General features: G+C 26.1%; 1 long non-coding RNA gene across 1 annotated transcript; it reads left to right on the forward strand.

Moving 5' to 3' along the window:
* The first annotated feature begins 2,604 nt into the window (after positions 1 to 2,604).
* On the forward strand, positions 2,605 to 6,263 carry LOC135928883 (uncharacterized). The gene is made up of 3 exons (XR_010572390.1): positions 2,605 to 2,807; positions 2,853 to 2,921; positions 5,978 to 6,263. It is a non-coding gene; the product is annotated as an uncharacterized LOC135928883 (long non-coding RNA).
* Positions 6,264 to 19,890: the final 13,627 nt, after the last annotated feature.

Here is a 19,890-nt window from a genome sequence, read left to right on the forward strand (position 1 = left end):
TCCTTAAAATTTTATCCTCCCAACCTGAACCGAATCCCTAAAGGTGTCAGAAAAGCTATTTTAACCTTTTGATAATTTAACTCTTTTAAATATGATTAATAATCAGTTTTAATTGACTGATAGGTATCAATATTAATTTTATTGTTGTTTGACGGTGCCACTACCTATGTTAGCATATATATGTAATATCAGTCCTAAAATTTATTCTTCCTTATTATAGATATAATTTGACAGAAGAGAATCGAAAATATTTTTGTCAGGTTCAATATTATTTTTTTAGAGAATAACGATAAAATTTAAAAAAATCTTATTTCTTCACATTATTCTAATACGCTTGTTTGCAAAATGGTTTGAACCAGGATTCAAAGGTTCGAACCAATTCTTGTGAATTTTTATTTAAAAAGAAAGCAATATATGACATAATAATACTATAATATAAAACTATGTATAAAGAATTAAAAATAAAGTACACAATAATATCAAAAATTATAATGGTATAAGAAAGGAGATAGCTAAGTGAATGGTACAAGCCAAGAATTAAACATTAGATAATTGGACAGAATTATTTTGACAGCCATATTTTATTTTGGTTTACAAAATGGGTGGTGTTTATTTTCAAAGATTGAAACGGTTTAAAGACTCAGGCTTGCCCAAACGAGTAGGAGGATATAGCTATGATGGGGACCAAGTGATTATCACCCACTTGGGAATATATTTGGCATTGTAATGATTCAGCCCTGAGAAGAGGGTCATGTATATTATTAGAAGGGGCAATATTCAAGTATAATCCCAGACCAAGGGTTTACCTAAATCAAAGGGATAATTTTGCAGTTAGGGCATTTTTTATCTATGCAATATGGGTTCAAGAATTCACGAGATATTTGCATTATTGCTGTAGCAATTAGTGTAATTATTTTGTTATGTCGATTAATTTTTGATATGAATTTACAATAGAGTGCATGGCGTTCAAAACAGTCTGCTATCTATTGATTTAAAAATGGTATTCCTGGAAGCAAACTATTTGCATAACGAAATGAAATGTCATCTATTAGTTGATTAAGATACTGTGGTAAAAATCAAGCCATTCATGGCCGAGTGGTTGAAATTAAGCATTTTGAGGAGGGATTTGTATTGGTGATCCTCGCTCAAGTTGAGGAAAGCGAAGGAACCAGATACCAATCCTAGATCCCACCTTCTTGCTTTGATGAATCTGGTTGAGGTGTAAGGCTTAGTTCATCAAACTATCAATTACCAATGAAATTATTTGGGAAATGATGTGTTTTACTGATTTTGTGGAAGATATGAAAGAAACAAGACCAATAGTTATAGTTAGCGCAGATCTCAGTCCTACGCTTCCTGATTTGCAAGGAAGAGTTACTTGGAGTCAGGAGTTATAATCATATTTAATATTTAGAAACTCTTTTTTTTAAATTCCTTTAAAATGACTAATAATCCATTTTGTTTGACTGATAGTTATTAGTAAATAATTTTCGATATATATATATTATTTGACAATGCCGCTACCGAAGTTAACGCACTAAAATTTATTCTTCCTAAAGATATAATTTGACAGAAGAGAATCTAAAATTGTGCACATTTCAATAAACATTTTAAAGAATTGGGAAAATTTTTTTAAGAAAATGTTATTTTCTTTACACAATTCTAATATGCTTGTTTGATAAATGGTATGAACAGGATTGTAAAAGTTCAAACCCAATCGATATTATTATATTTGGCCATTCGAACTTTAATCATTAATTTTACCTGAACCGAACCAGTAATCGTTACGACTTGGATCGCTGGTCTTATTGCATTTTATATAATTAGTGGTAACACTAAATTTATTTTTTCTTAATTTAATTAATATTTTATTGTTCGGTATATTATTATTTTCTATCTGTAACTATTTTATTAATTAAAATAATCTAAATAATATTTCATTTCATTTCTTTTATTAAATTTTCATTTTTTATTATATTATGTTTTTTAATTAACCTAAATAAACTTTCTTTACTGTTTATAACCTTTTATGGTAGTCACCTCTTTAAGCATCTTACTTCACTCCTTTCTCTTTAAATACTTCCCTTTTATGAATCATATTAACTTTAATATTCTTTTCTATTTGATGTTCATTTTGTGACGCACGATTTTTCTTTATTTTTTTATGAATCACTATTTACTACCCATTTTTGCCTATTTTCTAAGACTATTTACTATTGATTCTGATTAATATCTTATTCACGTGATTAAACAATTTACCTTTTTCTTTCTCTTTGACCAAATCATTTTATTATATTCGCAATAAAATCGATGCTGTTTGAAACAACCCCTTCACTCTATCTAATTTCTTAAATTATGATAATTATTTTTATCTTACAATTCTTCCTTGAAAACGTTAAATTATATTATATTTTTTTAAAATTTCACTTAATTGTTTTAAAAGGAATAAATGTAAAAAAACATGTTACTCTTTGTTCAGACAATTCAGATCATATAGAATATAATAACAGCTGATTCTTAAAAAAAATTATATTTAAGGCAATCAATAAAATTTAATTTACTTAAAATTCTATATATCTATCGCAAATAACGTTTCCTAAATATTTAATTTGTTAGTTTTATGGTAGATTCTAATACTCACTCTTAAAGGGAAAAATCTATATATGTTATCTACGATTCTGGAAAAATGTTTGGAATCTGTGTTTCCAGTTAAAATCGCTAAGTTCAATCGATAAGATATCCCAATTTGAACATACCATTGGTGTCAGCCCCATCACGATGTGAAAGATATTTAGAGTATATAAAGTGTAAGTTCAATGTCCTTTTAGTATAATAATGTATTATATTTTAAGTTTGTGGCAAAGATGGTTTGTAGATAAAAAATATTCAAAATATTTCTCGAATGTAAAGACATGCAACAAGTTTTAAAGATAAATATATTTTTAAAAATAAGAATATATATATCGATTAGTGAACTGCATCGGGCATAATTTTTCAAGCCCCATCCGGCCTGAAACCTTTTTTAAAAATGTTTAGCCGACCCGACCCGAACCCGAAATTTTTTTAAAAAAGTTTTGCCGGCCAAGCCCGAATCCTAATTTTTTTTTAATTTTTTTTTTTAAAAAAAAAAATAATTTTTATAATTACTCAAAATAAAAGACCCGGGCCGGGCTTAACTTTTTAGATCTCTAATGGCGATAGTAATTTACTCGTGGTTGTTAATAATCTCAAATGTTTTATGCATCTTAGTCTAGAATGATTATATGGTATTCATATTCTGAAAGTGTTAGAACAAAATTACAATGGATAATATGCCAGTTAAGTATAGGATATTTTTTCCCTCTTCTTTTATTTGTATATCACTTTATATTTACAATGACACCGACTTCTTTGAATTAAAAAGAACTCGTCAACTGAGTTTAATATTTTTATACATTGATCATTAATATAATGGTGATTGAGTTCCAACTATATTTTATAGGTTCATCCATATAATGTCAAATTTTAAATTATAATTATAGTAATCAGAAAATAGGCACAGAGTATTATAATTTTGTTGAGCAATACGGTGCGATTCAAAGAGATTTTTGTGACAATGAAAATGTCTATCGCATTCCATGTATAAAATTTCATAACATATATATGATTACATATCCGTAAGTTTAATTTTTTTTAAAACTTTTTATAGAGAACTCGATAGAAAAGATGGACACAAAATAACTTAATATAGAATTTCTTATTATAGTGAGTTTTTACAGAATTATAAAAAATAAGGTTTTATTATATATTTTTTATTATTAAAATAAACTAAATCCATTAATAAATTTAAATTTATTTTGTATATGGTTATGGAAAATTAAAAATTTACTAAATACATTCTATTTAATGAATATATTATAGACTAAATATTAATTATTTTATGAGGTTGTCTATTATAATATAGTGATAATGTCACGCTAGTTGCGCTTGCTCTCTATTATTCTGTTAACATAGAGTTATAGATAGGCTTGTAACCGAATGAATTATTTTTTTCAATACAAATAAACAAATAATATAAAAATGAATATAAATGGAAATAAATGAAATGATGGAGGTAGTATACAGGTCTACAGTAAATAATAATATTAGTTTTTAGGTCAATTTCGGGGGAAAGGTAACCAATTTACTAGATTCTGTAATGGGGTATATTTTTTTCTAACTAAATAAAACAAGGCTTCCGAAATTATAAGTGATCTATTTAGATTAAATCATTCAGTGTTATTATGGTATAAAGGAATGCGCTAGTAACTCGCTATCACTTTGTATGTGTCTCCAAATCGCTTGGGTCATATGAAAAAAACACCCTCATACAGTTATTGATGAAAATGAATGAGTAGAGAGGCATTTATTTCCGCCTGCTCAAAATCGATCATTATCGATATAGGATTTAGATTATTTTGTAATCTTTTTATCTCATCCAAAACCCTTATATATGTAATCTGGGTTTTGTTCGGTAATAGGGCAAAAATTGTGGGTACAAACGTTTTATGATATAGGGTATGGAGGTCCAAAATTGGTAAAAAATTAAGGGGGGGGGGTATCTTGAACGTGCCATCTGCATACCGGTGATTGCTTTCCGCAATCAATGTAAGGTTTTAGACGGTGGCAAATATCAAAATTCTTGCCAGTTCCGGTTGCAAATGCTTGCTGTCATATTGAAGGAATGGCAACTCCGATCATGTTATTCTATAGCTATCCGGTAAATCTAGATCATAACTGTTCATCAGGCTAGGTAATGGAAAACCTATAAGTTATCTATCCCGCTGAATGGTCTGTTTTATTGACGAAATGAGTGGAAAGGTAGCATGAATGGATGGGGATGCTTATAATTTTTTGAGATGTATTAGTCACCTCAATGGCACGCTTTTTGATGTTATTTAAGCATTCGGTTTTTAAGACCTTAGTACTATCTAACACTGACATTTGATATATTGCACCACCCATTGCAGCGGGCAGGCCTACCATCCAATAATTTATAAGACTACACATATCCATATTGTTTTTTTATTATCGTTCTCTCTTTGAATATGTATTGAACATGAACAAGTTGTTTTGATCCACGTTCACTAATTTAAAGGCATTAAAAAAAGTAAACTATAATATAAAAAATTATAAATGATATACAGAAATAAGATTATATTTACCTTCTTTAAATAGTAATTCTCAATTTATAATGATTAAATTATGGAAAGAAATTATAAAGATTAAATTATGGAAGGAAATAAAAAATATTAAAGTTTTCTACAAACTTTTTAAAATTTTTATAAGAAGAAAAAGAGAAAATTTTAAGATATAATATAATTCTATTTATTAATTTGTTGTCTAAAGTTAGGCGGTAAAAAATAAGAAAAAGGAGATTTCGATTTTATGTTTAATTTAGATTATAAAATTTATAATATAATGATTGAATTCTTTAAAATTATTGAACAAAAAAAGAAAATCCGAAAATAAAATATAATTTTATTTATTTTTTTTGTTGTCTAAAATTAGGCGGGAAAAGGGTTATTAAAGATTTAACATAATTTTGGTTATTCTTTCTTATCGTATTTATCAGGGGGGGGGGGATATTGTTTTTTAAACTTTAATAATTTTATTTTCAATTAGTATATTTATAATTTTCCCATAATATAAATAAATATGTGTTAATTTGTTTTTTTATTATTTTATAATAGAAAAAATTGGTCTAAACATCGGGCCGATTTGGATCTATTTTTAAAAACGGCATTAAGATTTTAGTCAAAATCATTAGCATCTCTAGGATTTTCCTATGGGGTAGGGGTATTTTTCTTCATTCTCATAAGGATAGTGGCAAAACTAATCTAATAAATGTATATAATATGTAGGAAAAAACATTATTAAAATTTTATTTTTAAATTGTTTTATTAAAAAAATCTGGAAAAAATTCTATGTACTAACTATATTATATTTTAAAAAAAAGGTCATAACATAGAGGAGATGTGGCATAAATGGTGTTTGAAGACTGACAACAACCCTTTACCTTTTTATCTATTGGATTAATTTGTCATTGGTCAAAATGTGTATATTTAATGGTATGATTAATATTCACCGAACCTCAGAAGCATTATAAGTAAGAAGGAAATTCAAAGATCAAGGAACCTCATCTCCAATAAACTACAAACTTTATAAATAAAATAGTTCTAATTTAATAAAAAATTTATAACTAATGCCTAATCTGACTTTCATAGAATATATCCTACCTACCTTTACCATTTTTTTCTTCAATTTGTATTTGTTCATATTTTTTCATACTCATCCTTATTTAACTTTTGTATTTCTAATTCTTCTGTTCTACAAAATGGAAGTTTGTATGAACAATATTTAAAAAATTCTAGATATTTATTAATAATTAAAATATTATAAAAATACTTTTTTATTTCTCTCTTTAATTAAAAAATTTTCCATTTTATTATTTTTCTTTGATTAATGTTAATATACTAACAAGGAACGGAAATTTTAATAAAATTTATTTATGTTGGAAAATTGATATTCAAATATTTGCAAAATTTTGACTGGGAGAGGGGGGGGTGTAAATTATTATATCTTAAAATGATATTTATGAAAACAGTCAAATTTGCTAGGGGGGAGGGGATTTCCTCCTTTCCCTCCATTGGTTACGCGCCTGGCCTAAAATAATACGTAAGATCGAGATAGAGGTTCAAACCTTTCTTACATCTATGCGCAAAATCTCCAGATTTACATAATATTGGCTATTAATCAACATAATTATAATGTGGTAAATTTCCCACCAAAGAAATCGGTATAAATATTGGTTAATTTTTTTTGATATTTTTGAATTTTTTATTTATATAGCACATTTAGTAAATAAAATTGAGATTTTTGTAAAAAAAATATGAAGAAATAATTATTAGGACCAACATTCAAAATAATTTCTATTTATCATCCTTTTTTTTAATACTAATAAATTTATAATAAATTCCAAATGTATTAGCGCGCCAAATTTAAGCTATCCCGAATTGTCGCCGCACTGAATTTACGCTGTGTCGAATTGCCGTCACGCTGAATTTACGCTGTGCCGAATTTTCCGTACCGAATTGACATGGATCCTAAATTTATGCCGATAACATATTTTCTATCTGAGATAAACGTTTCTATTTGCAACTGTTACAAAAATTGGCTATTTAGCCTGCCTATATAATGATAGATTGTGATGTAATTCATTTTACTAGTAATAAATGATGCACTTTTGGTTAATCCAAATGATAAACATGAAAATAATTCTTCTCTAAGAAATAGCAAAACATATTTATGAAAAAAACTTTCTTAAATTTCAATTATTTTTAAAACATTTTTGAAATTAATTTTTTTTATTAATAATTTATCCGTTTGGTATATTTTTTTTAAAAGGATTTTTTTCAAACATTAAAAATAATCTCATGTCAATTCCATTATTTCAAATTTGAAAAATAATTTTTAATAATATCAATTTTATAACAAAATTATTCAATTATTAACGTCATTTTATAGATAAATAAATATATTATTTCAAACTTCATAATGTTGCTAAAATAGTTTATGGACAATGCAATTTAGTTATCACTAAAAATTTTTACCAGAAAATACATTAATAATTATGATATATATGACATTACAAATAAATTCATTGACCATTATATAATTTCAGGACTCAAGATTTATTATTATGGTACCATTTCATTACCGATAATCATTCAATTTATTAGTCCCTTTAAAATTGTTACATGAGCATAAACAAAAATACGAAATCTTTATTATTATGTTTGGGAAATTGTTTAAAACAAAGAATACTTCCCTTTAACCAACTCATTAGTTGAAAAAGACTGATTAATTTTTATAACATTAAATATTTTAAAGATGGAATCAGGAAACGAGTTTTATAACATTAGAATATATTATAATTATAAAGTTTTCCTTATAGCATAAAAATTAATAATTATACTCAGTAAATAATGAACAAGATAGTAATAAAGCATTAATACTTAGCAAGGGTTAAACAAAATGATGTTTTTCTCTTTAGTCTTTAGATATATTACAATTATCTGTTCTATAATTTGTATTATGCCCGATTTTCCAAGCCTTAGAAAAAAGTACTTAGAAAAATTGGACAAAATACCTAGTGATTATCTAGAGAATTTTTATTCAGCCACACACACTGGTCTTCTGAAATTTTATGTTTATTTATATAAACAATAAGTATTATAATTAAAATTAAAATTATGATAATAAATGTTCAAATAACAAAGTTCATAGATTTTTTGACAAATGTGAGAACCTCTCCCCCCCTCCATATATTTTATGACTATGGCAATAAAGTTGAAAAATCTAAATATTTATTTTTAGAATATTTAAATTATAATATTTTCTTAAATTTAAGCGTAAAATAAAATATAATACATAATTTAGATTTAAAATAACTCCCTTTTTATGCTGATATATATAAAATATCAATAAAAATTTTAAATAACCTTAATGATAAAATTTTCAATTATTAATTAAAATTGAACCATTTAATTCTTTATATAAATTTTTAGACGAATACTGGATTTAAAATTTATAAGTAGAGGATATAATTATAAAAATAATCTCATCTATAAATTGAATAAGAATTTCATAATCATTCATGTTTATATATTACAAGTAATATGCGTAATAGGACAATACATATTTATAATATCTTAGAAAATTGTCCGAAAAATATAGAATAAATTTAAGTGGAAATAATCATTTGTTGATAAATAAATTTCAAATTAGTTATAAAAATCAAAAATAAATATAATTTATTTAAAAATATCCGGGCCGGGCCTGAAAATTTTATTTTAAAAAAAGCCGGGCTAAGCCTGAAAATTTCTTTTAAAAAAAACCCAGGCCGGGCCGAAAAAATTTTGAAAAAAAATCTGGGCTGTGCCCTGCAAATGGTACCTCTGCAGGGCTCTGTTATTCTTCTTAAAAAAGAGAATGTTCTCTCATTAGTTTACTAATGGGAAGAGTTGCTAATATATATAATCATTTTAATACATTTGGGAATATAATCTAAAATGTGTTTGAAATTATACAATTCATAGCATTTTTTGGGATATCTTAGTTAATCTTTTAAACATAGAATGTTATTTTTTCCTATCACCATCTGAAAAAGATTGGGAAGGCTTTTGTGGAAGTAATATCTGCAGATTGGTAAGTGCTGCATGATGAATTAAAAACAATTCATTTATTTGGATTATAGTTTTATTATACTTTTCTACTGATCTTATACTAATGTTTTGACAATGAGCTTGCCTTGCTGCAAGTCGAGGGAGACAAATGTTAAACACGTATAGCTTTCCTTTTGACTCAACAATAACATATAAAATTGAAATTCTTCATCAACAGTAGCCCTAATTTCCTTGAGTTCTAATAAAATTCTCTCCGCTATTCTCAACTTCTTAATCAAGTCAATGCCATGTTTTCGAAAAGTATTACATATAGTTGTATAATTAAATAATACATTCTAATGAGAAAAAAAAATTGAAATAAGCATTGAATCCAATAATTTTCTTGCTTCTGAGGAAATATTTCTTTCAAGCCATTGTGATATTTCAGTAATGGCATTAATAATCGGCTCTTTTAAATCCATAAATGCTGTTACTGCTTGATGACTCCATCTCGTTGGACAAGCTTGCCCTTTCTTTCTCCCTTTTGGAACAGGAGTTTCAGAAAAATTATTATTTGAAAATGGTAGATAAATATTACGCACATTTGAAAATAATAGGTAAATATTAGGCCAATGAAAACTTGAAATCGAAATTAATTGAAAAAATAACTTAATAGATGAATGCGATAATGAGATAGGAATAAATATTAACAAATATAAATTAATATAAACATTAATATTTTTGAGAAATATATCCGGCATCTGCATTTTTTGGCTTTGGGGGGATTCTCCCCCCCCCCCCACCGCCACATACGCTCCTGGATTATATTCGTAATGCCCGTCCTCCTCTCTTTATCTCTTGACGTTACTAAGATTTTAAATCAAGAAAACGGTGAGTTAATTGAGGAAATTAAGACCAGAAAAGTCTTTAATATTTGGGGGAAGGTTAAATAATGAAAAATCTTGCTGGGTAATTTTTCTCCGCAAATTGATTGTTATTAGGTTTGGGATGAGAAGTCAAAATAAATCTTGGCCTTTTCTGAAACAAGTTTATACAATTAGCTTTAGGCGAACTTAGGTTAGGTTATTTGAGGTTTTGCCTTTAAAGATAAATCAGTTATATTATTTGGTTAATTTTTTAATAAATATTTATTTATTCATCTGTATACAAAAGGGTATATATCTAGTAATACAAAAAATTTGTAAGTACTATAAGAAGAATTGCGTGTTAAATTTAAATGTTAAATATTTTGATATGTTTGAATTGTCGTTTTAAAATATTAAGCGTGATTATGGAGTAAATTTTCTTTAAGAGGTTTAAAAGGCGTTTGCATGTGCACATATTAAACTTTCATGATTCTTCTCCCCTCTAGAGATGCCATATTTTTTAAAGGTTTGCAGATATAATTTGATTAATATATTCAAATTATCTTTTATTTACAAGCCGTTTCAACACATCATGGGGCACATGAGTCCATTCCAATATCCAAAACTAATTAAATCTAAGGTTTCAAATTTAACTCTATAATAGATAATTACGATATATACACTTCTCGATAAAATAATATATGCTTTAATATGTTAATTTTTATAAAATATTTTATCACAATTTTTTTTATTACATCATAAAATTTCGATTTTTAGTGTTCCCCGTTATTTTTATTAATACAAAAATATGTTATTGTGATATAATTTCCTTACATGATTTTATTTTGTGGTTTTATGTACCACTTTACTTAATCCAATGCACCTTTGTTTTTTTAAACTGAAAGTCAAAATAAATCAAAAAATTTAGTTTTCTATAAAAATTATCTGCTACCTTTAAGGTAACTGCCAATATTTTTTGTTAATATTTTTATAAACAAAATTCAGTCCTCGGTGTAATTTATATCCTAGTTATTAGAATTAGTGTGATTTTAAATAAGCATATTTCGAAACCAGTACTCTGTGCCCCGGTTCCCTAATTTTTATTTAAGTTATTAGGATTAGTGGATGTTGAGTAAGCATAGTGTTTATATTCACACCACATTTAATAAATTATAATAAGAGAGACTAACACTGATGTCGAGGGGGATAAGAAAGCAACGTCCATAACATTTAACTATTAAATGTAAAATTTGATGTATTTTTATGTCCAATTATTCTATCACATTTCTCAAAAATAGGGGGATCAAAATTCAAGAGATATTGGCCATTGTTTTTGCCCTTATTCCTAAAATTATTTGTAATATTACTTATATTTATTAACTGTTTCACTCGGGGGGAAACAGTTTAAGTGGAGAATTTGGCACCCCTAACAAATTTAAAACTACCCCCTAAACAATGATAGGTGAAGATCTAGGAGGTTTTTATTGTGTAGATATGTTATCCTATCAATTACATAATATATTTTAATGGATTTTTTAAAAAAAGACTATTTTTGGTCCTGCTCGAATATTTTTAATTTTAAACCAGGCTGGAATTCTTTATATTTTTATCCATTTACGGCCTACCCCGAAATTTTTAAAATGTTGTTATTTTGAATATTTAGGCTTTATTTTGTAAATTGTTTTGAAGAAAAATTGAAAATATGAGCGTAAATAAATGTTAACCGATCCCTTATATAATTTTAATTTAAATTAATTTTTTAAAAACTGTCTGGCAAGATTTTCTAAAAAATAGAAGTTCTTAGATCAAACTAGGGGTGTAAATTTAATTTATATATTTAGACTGGCTTGACCCGAATTTTTAAAATTTTACCATTTTACAACCAGATTCGAAACCTGCGGGTCTTTGATTAAAAATAATTTTAATCCAAAGTATAAAAAAAATTCGCAGAAGAACAAAATATCTGGGGGCATGCACAAAATTAAGAAAGAAAAATAATTCATTTTTTTAAAGAAAGAATATATACATTTAAATTATACTTTTATATCTAAAAAAATACATATATAACATTGTAATGTATTCAATTGTATACTATTGTATTGCTATTGTGAATTGATAAAGCTCTCATTTTCGTTAATTTTAATATAAACAGTTTATTTTTTCTGAACTTATTTTTCGAATTATTAATTTTATTACAAATATATTTTGAAATAATATTTTACAGAGTTGACCAAAATTAAAAGGAGGTAGTATTATACCAAAATAATTCTATATATATTTTTAGTATGATCAAAATATATGATATATTATTATTTTAATATTTTTCAAAGATCATACAGATTTCAAGCAAATTTTTATTTTAGTTAAGTAACAATTAAAATTCGTGCGAATTATATTTTTAGATTAGGGCTATATAATGGTTAGGTGAATTACATGATATATTTCCATATTTTCTAGGGTGCGATCATTTTTAACTGCCTTTCTACTATCCATAAATTTCTATACCATTAGTTCATTTATATTGAAATTTAATTTTACATTAATCTTGTGAATACTTAATAAATATTTGTTGAGTTGATATCATAAATTAATAATGATGACCAGTTGAATACAACAGATCAAATTAACTTTTTGCAAAATTTATATGCGAATTATATTAATATCGATTATTTATTAAATTTACGACGACATGAAAGTAGTTACATTAATATTAATAATTGTTTGATCTTAGGTTATTTAATATAAATTAAGTATAAGACAATTTGAACAATAGCAAAAAAAAATATTGAAATAAGAGATTTGAGATAAGACATAAATATATTATATGGACAGAATAAATTCGATCATTTCGTAAGTAGAGTAATAATCTTTGAAATCAAGATCTGATTTTTAAATTAAAGCGGTTGATGATATATTATTTATTTTTACAATAAGATAATAATCCGTTGATTCGAATCTTATGCCTACGAGAAGGCTTATAAGAATTAAATATGTATGTAGCCCAAAAGCATAGAATATTATTTATAATAAAGCTAAAAAATAAATTTCCAAGGATTTTAAGATTATAGAATGCTGAAATAAGAATCCTTAAAACATTCTTCATTTTTCCATTTCACATAGAAAATGGCTATATTTCCTTGGAATTCAGTTAGGTTGCGATTTGGGACTGTAATTACTATTTAAATATTTATTTTATTTTTTAATTATATAATACTTAATTAATAATGTACATTAGTTTATTTTTCGTTGGCATCATATTAATTCAAAACGCATATCAAAATATTTGTCTGTGTGGTATAAAAAAAAATTTTGTGGGAATTAATAGACCTTATGAATTTCAAAAAAAGCGAGTATATTATAGCGCTTTAAAATATTTTTTAATTATAAATAGTGCAAGAGAATTTACCTATTTCTAAAATTTAATTGGTTTTCAAAAAATATATAAAAATTGGATTTTTAAAAGAAAAGCCAATGAATCAAGCTTAAATTTAAATCTATCGGGTAGGACCGAACGTCTGAAATAATTTATTTTAAAGTGCAAAAGGTAGAGATGCCCGGCACGCTTAATAGAGAATAGAAATAAGATTATTCTAAAGCTTTTATGTTAAAATAATTTATTTTATTTAGCTTTTAATTTTAATATGACCTGTCACCTTGATCATTTATTCAGAAAAACAATTTCATTTCCCTACATATTGTGTTAATACTAAAATCATGAAATCACCTTGGTAAAAATTAAGAATCGACAGGATCTATATCTTATCCGGCACTGATCGGAATTAATTTTTGACGGGATCAGACCAAACCATGTTTTATCAAAAGGTATGTAGTCGAGAGAGGGCACACAGTGCCTATGCCGATCGTGCCCCCGTTAGGAATTTTTAAAGAAATAGGTGGCAAGGGCGTGCCTTTTACAAACAATTTGATTTTTTTATAATGGTATTTTAGCATATTAGTAAACACAAAATATTTTATAAACAAAATGGTAGTCTATTAATCTAATTTAACATATTTAATTTAAAAACTAGTCCTTTTCTCTTTTAATTGGATCTCAAAAAAGAATTTCTAATAGAAAACGCATATATATAACGAATGGTGCAATTATACCATTGATAACAGCCATTTACAAGATAGAACACTTAAACTACGATATTTATATAAATAAATTTGGAAACATCCCAATTTAGATGCACACAGGCGCGTAACCAATGGGGGGGCCCAATCAAAATTTTACAAATATTTGAATATCAATTTTCCAACATATTATTCAAAAATATTAATAAAATAGAAAAATATTTAGTTAAAGAGATTGAAATCAAACGATAATTTATTTTATTATTATATATATTTATTTTATGAAATTCAAAATTAGTAGTGAGTTAGAATTAATAAGTATTTTTAATAATATTTTAATTATTAATATATATCTATAATTTTTTAAATATTATTTATTTTTACTTCCATTTTGTAGAACAGAAGAAATAGAAATACAAAAGTTAAATATGGCTAAGCATGAAAAAAAGTAATGTGTCGTCAGAAGCGATATCATTATTGAATTCAATAGATCAATCAGAGTTTATCATTGCTGCTAGTTGCATCAATAAATTATTTTTAGTTCACTACTTTGTAGAAATTTACAAAAACCAAATTTAGAATTGGTTCAGGTTATTGATTTGGCGGAAAATATACATGAACAGGTAGATACAATAAGAATGAATGTAGATAAATATTTTCATAATATTTAACTAGACGTTGAATTGAAGGCTAAATTTTATGATATAACACTAATTAAACCTCGTCTAGCACCTAGGCCATTATTGAGATGAAAATAAATATTGGTTTAACTGAAGAATATTATAAAATATTCATTTTCATCCCATTCTTAGATACTTTTTATTGCAAATAAAAGTACGGTTTTTAGATAAAAAAAACAAGTCTTTAGCAATCTTCAAGTTTTATTACCCAAAGATCCTTCTTCGTTTTCTAATGCCACTATTGGTAAAATTAAATATTTAGCAAAATTTTATTCCTATATACTGAAATAAATTTAATCAGTGAATTCGAATTGTGGTATAAATATTTACTACGTTTAGCTATTTTATCTGAGCATGCTATTGATGCGCTCAATCGGTGTAAAGAAACCTTGGCTCAATTTCCTAATATTTTGAAGTTGTTTTATATTCTTGCAGGTTTGCCTATTACAACATGTACGAATGAAAGGACTTTTTCCAACTTGAGAAGGTTGAAAACATATTTACGAACTGAATCTCGGCTAAATGAGTTAGCTCTGTTAAATATCCACATTTCCAATAAAAAAATTATATTCTACTTATATTGTATGAGAATTTAAGCTAAGGCTAGTTTTTAAAGCAAATTTTATAAAAAAAATGACATTACACTTTATTTCAACTTTACATTTAAAAACTATACATTTAAAAAAACTTTATTATATATAATATACCTAACTTGAAATAATAAAAAATAGGCTTGTAATATCCATAAGCACGAATTAGTAAATAATAATTAAAAATAGAAATATAATTATTATTAAATTATGAATAATTTAATAGAATAGCTAAAACATAAGACCCGGCCGAAGGCCAGGTAAAAGGAGTTTGGAATCGAAACCCCAAAAAATTCCCCCCCCCCTATAAGAAAATCCTGGATACGCCACTGGATGCACACAAGCTGGAAAATGCTATGAAACCAAACAAAATAATATTTTTAGAGAATGCACTATAATAGTTGATCAATCACATTGATAAAAGAACCAAGATATATTTAACACTGCATATTATCTTGCAAAAGCAAATCGCTGATATAATACTTTGAATGGTTAATAGATTTCAAATACACAATGATTTAAATATGACATACATATTTTGCCTTCTAGGTATTCATATCCATCAATTATGCACTGACACAATCAGTTTATAAAAAAAAACCAAAAAGGGTTGAATGAAATAGGGTCTGAATTGGATAATCAATTTTAGAAGATTGAAATGGTACTTGGTGTACGATAGGTGTCTAAGCAGTCTTCGTAAATGCAGTTTGGAATAACTATGAGGCTTAATACGCATTTCAAAAATTCAGCAATAACAACAAAGCAAAATCTAACGGGCTGTCCACCCTAGAAAGTGGTAATTCTTATCGGATATCGCCTTGACATATGATGTTCTATTTGAATTATTTAATCTGTCTTTAAGGATTCAGACAAGAAAAATTATTTACCTAAAGCTTTGTAGGTTCTAAATCTCTTATATAAATGAATTTTTTATTTAATATATCTAAAGAAGAACATATTAGCTCAAGAAGCTAGGGAAATAAATAAATTTGGATTAGTACTATTAAAGGAAAATAGAAGGCACTCTGGTAACAACGAATTAATTCATTATTAATAGATAATATGCAAAATAGATTAATGGATGGTATTTCTACTAATCATAGTTATTAAAATTACTATATTAAATTATACAGTTTTATATTTTTAGCTATCTTTGTCTAATATGAAATATTTATAAAGCGATAATTGACCATTAGACTCTCTTCATTATAGAGAAAAGCTAATTAAACGAATTTGTTCTTGAGGGAATATATTGATGATAACAATAGTAATAAATCTCGTGATTTGAAACAGTTTCAAAATTGTTTTAACACAATTCCATGTAGTATTGCCGAATGTGAGTGCGGCTTTTACATTATGAATTTCATGACAGATTTGCGTGCATGTCATATGATAAAACATATTTCCAGTTTAATGCTGATAAACGTTAACGGGCCTCTTCTCAGTTAGGGAAATTTTTCTCCAAATATTATAAAGTGTTTGGCAAATATGAGGTTTGCAAATGAAACTAATCGAAATATGCGATTAATATTATTATTATTGAAAAAGATTCGCCATGCCGAGTATTGTAGTTTTTTTCACCTTTTAAATCTATTCCTATACCTGTGCGCAAAACAAAAATATCGGCGGCCGGCAAGAGTTTCAAAAATAGAATCGTCGGCCTGCGGCATGCCGATTTTTAGCCGCCGTATGCGGAATAAATTGGCGTACAGTTATAAATTTTTTGTAACATATTTTTTTAAGAAAAACTAAATTAAAATATACATTCGCTACAGATATCTTGGCATATTTTTAGATCTTTATTGAAGAGGAAACTCATAAATTCAAAATAGATTTTCTAATTTTCTAATTAGTATGTATAAAAATAATTTTAGTTAAATTTTCCGGATATAATGATGATCTCTTTGAATTTAACGTAAACTAAGCAGTAGAGAAAACTTTTTCACTAAGTGTGCTAGTTGTCGGAATACAAAGAATTTTTTAACTAGCGTGGAAAAATTAGAAAGTTCGATCCTCTATTCTCTCCAAAAATTTAGAACATCTATATCTTATGAATGGCGTTTCCCAATGGCATTCTTGTTCTAAATCACTTAAAGTGGAATCATTATTTGTACTTACTGTTATGTTTGTTGCAAATTTTGTCTAACAATTTGAATTTAATATTTCCTCTTGATTCTCAATAGATCTATTAACTACCCTAATATCACATGCTCTATACGTTAATTCCTACACTCAATAATTTTGTTATACTATATACATTGACATAATTTTCAATTTTAGAAATCTTAGGTCTAGATGAAAAGCCAATATATAGATTATTTTTGTTAAATGAATATACTTATATATTATTAATTGCAGATCACAAACAGGAAATTGTAACGCAAATTTTTCTTAGCATATTTTTCTTTAGGGAAATAATTTTGAGCTATTTTTATCAATTACTATTAAATTTGTTTCATTATAAGTCTAAAAAAAGATGCCAAGTTTAAGGTAAACTTTGTGCAGATAGAACTTCAACTGTTTCTTTAAATTTTAAAAGAAAAGCTAATGGTTCCTCTACTAGATCTGATTAATAGTTTGAAAGAGTGTTTTCAAATTATTTTCAAAACTTTATTAATTAAATTTTTATTTTCTCCAGATATGCTTTCATTTCAAGCATAATTAATATACTATGCCACCTGGTTGGAACATTTAATTTTAACGTTTTCATATGTGTGGCATTATTGTTATTATCATCATTGGAATCGTCAATTTGAAACGGGTAATCGGCCTCGAACTCAGATTCAATTTCTGTAATTTTATATCTTTGAGCTGTGATAGTTTCCTCTTATTCTTTTGATAATATTTTCAACAAAAGGTATTTAATACCATCTAATTCAACGAGTTTAAAACATGACCCAAGCATAAGTGGTGTTCATATTCACTTAATTAAACACCCTTTCAATATAAGGTCTCCATTTTAAAGATATGTAAAATTATGGTAAATCTTGGAATTTTAATTTTTGATTGATTGAATTTTAAAATGATGTCAAAATAATTTTGATGATAAAATAGATATAAAATAAGACTTCATCCTGATTGCCATCAAAATTTACAACAAGGATATTTATTAATTATTAGAATAAAAATGCATATGTGGAAATTATATTTATTTTGCGCAGGCCATTCGCCGCTGATATGAAAATCGGTGGCATCCGGGGTGATTTTCATAAACAGATGCGTTTTCGGCATGGGAAAAAATATCGGTGGCCGGCAAACGGTCGGAGTCTATCTCTTCCTATTTATGCATTTTAATATAGTTATTTTTATAAAATTAAATGAATTCTGAAAAATACTACCTCATTTTTTATGCAATATATATTTTGCAATGTATATATTTTCTTTAACATATTAAAATTTATATATAACTTTCTAAATAGCTATTTTATATAATATAGATTTTATGTAACTATTTTAAAAAAAAATAAAAAAAATTCAATAAAATTTTGCTACAAATTCTTGGAAGAACAGAAATTCGTCTCTATTTTTTGCCTATTTTAGCGTGTCCTCTACTATTTCTGCCCCAAATTTTAGGACTACGCTATCAAATCTTTTATAAAAATTTAATTAACTTTCTTTTTGAATGACTATATTTATTTATTCAAAATAATCTCACCAATATAATTTGGGATATTTAATAAGAAATAATCATAAATATGAATTTATAGATAGCATTAATAAAATATTTACATTTTTTAACTTGTAATTTATATTTTTTCTGTCAGAAATCACCTTCGATGATTGGTGTCTATCATTTATAACTTCAACTTCTGAAAATAAGTTATCTGAGGAAACATATATATTTTTTTCAAATTTAACAAAAGAAATTAAAACAATCGCAAAATAAAACAAAATTTAAACAATAACATAAAATATTTAAATTGTAGATTAAATATATAGAAATCGGTTTTAAGATTCGGTTAAGAATTAGTAACATTTATATTTTTATATGAATAATTTGACCTCAATCTTTAAGCATTAAGATCCACCACTCTTATATTAGATTCAATATCTGGTAGATCTTTCGATTAATCCAACTAGAAGATCGAAAACATTTTTGTTTAAAAATAATTAAGATAATTTCAGATGCCAATTTAATGAGCCAGGTCCACATAATGTGCATTTTAGAATAATGATGGTATCAAGTTAGAAAAAATTATATCTAAAATTTTAGTTTTCCTTAACAAAATTGAAGGGGTAATACTTTATTAAAGATTTTCTTTCTAATGAATTATAAATTACATCAATTACAATACAACTCAGATATTAGGGAAATATAATAAAATAGTAAGATTATTTATAATAAAATTCGTTAAAGTAAATTTATTATATATTGCCTATCTAAAAAATTTCCCAAAATTAACCTTCTGATGTCTCGATATTTGAAGCAACTTCTCTTTTATATGAATGAATTTTACACAAATTTATAAATTTTCGCCTAAAAACCTTGTTCATA

Source organism: Gordionus sp. m RMFG-2023, chromosome 4 (assembly GCF_954871325.1).
Source record: "Gordionus sp. m RMFG-2023 chromosome 4, tfGorSpeb1-WG-v2, whole genome shotgun sequence".
Taxonomy (NCBI): Eukaryota; Metazoa; Nematomorpha; class Gordioida; order Chordodea; family Parachordodidae; genus Gordionus; species Gordionus sp. m RMFG-2023.